Genomic DNA, 1611 nt, shown 5'->3' on the forward strand with positions numbered 1-1611 from the left:
ACTTGTTTTTACCCCAAATAAACCCTAAAAAAGAAATAGGGAATCAATTGGTGAAAAGACTAATTTGCCCTTCCTTAAATCCGGATTTGGACTTTCCTTACTTCAATTGTCCAACTTCTGATAGGCATATTTCCATCATACGATTTCAAAAATGTGCAAACTTAGCGGCGTTGGAAAGACCTGTGCAAGGTTTTCCAACCATATCAAGAACTATCTCTAACTCATCCTGAGCTAAAAGTTATGAGTGTTTGAAAATGACCAAAGCTCACTTTCTTAGCTTAGGCAATTTTCCAAATTCTTCCTTTTCTTTCCAAAAAGAATAATTTTAGTTTCTTAGCTTATTTCTAGCTATTTCAAATTCAGAGGTGTTATAATATCTCCCCCTTTGGAGCATTTGTCCTCGAATGAGATTTCTTTCACTAAGCTAAGCATAATAATATCAAGTTCAACACTCAACAAACAAAAGCAAGTAACTGCATGCTTACTCATAGTTATATAAAGTACTAAGAAGAGAAGTAGTACCTTGATCTGCATTCTCTCCAGATTTACACAAATGTGGATACCTCTCCTTCATATCCTCTTCAGTTTCCCAATTTGCTTCTTTAAAAAATTGGTTCCTCCAAAGGACCTTGACTGATGCAAAATTCTTTGTTCTTAACTTGCGAAATTGGCAGTGTAAAATGTGAATCAGAATCTCCTCATAGGATAAACTGTCCTTAATGCTAACATTTTAGTTGGTACAATCAATGAAGGATTACCCATGCACGTCTTCAGCATAGAGATGTGAAACACTGGATGAACTACTTTCAACTCTTATGGTAGCTCGACTCATAAGCTACATTGTCAATCCTTTTTGCTATGTGATACGGTCCGATATACTGAGGACTAAGTTTCCCATTCTTACCAAACCTCATATACCCTACTTGGGTGAAACCTTCAAGTATACCCAATCATCCACTTCAAACTCCAATGGCCTTCTCCTAACATCTGTATAGGATTTTTGATGACTTTGTGCCATTTTTAATCTCTCTTGAATCACCTTCACCTTCTCCATAGCTTGGTGAACTAGATCTGGTCTTATCAACCCTGCTTCACCAATCACAAACCTTCACCTTCGTATGGAGCCATCTGGATGCTCGAATGGTAACTTTTGTTGTAAGCAAACTCAATGATAGGTAGGTGATCATCCCAATTCCCCTTGAAATCAATCACACAAGATATTAACATATTTTCTAAGGTCTGAATAGTACGCTCCGCTTTCCCATCTGTCTGGGGATGAAAAGTAGGGCTAAAGTTCACCTTTGAACCGAAAACTTTCTGGATAGACTTCCAGAATTATGCACCCCTAACTGAAATGGTTAAAACTAAGACTCCATGAAGTCTCACCATCTACTAAATGTATAACTTTGCATAATCCTATGCCGAATGAGTAGTCTTTACCGGCAAAAAGTGGGCTGATTTTGTCATTTTATAGACAATCACCCAAATTGAATCATGCTGCATCCGAGACCTTGGCAATCCTGTGATGAAGTCCATATTAATCACCAACCACTTCAATTCCGAAAGTTCTATATTTTGAGCCAACCCTTCTGGCCTTGGGTATTCTATTTT

Source organism: Solanum pennellii, chromosome 8, assembly GCF_001406875.1.
Source record: "Solanum pennellii chromosome 8, SPENNV200".
Lineage (NCBI taxonomy): Eukaryota > Viridiplantae > Streptophyta > Magnoliopsida > Solanales > Solanaceae > Solanum > Solanum pennellii.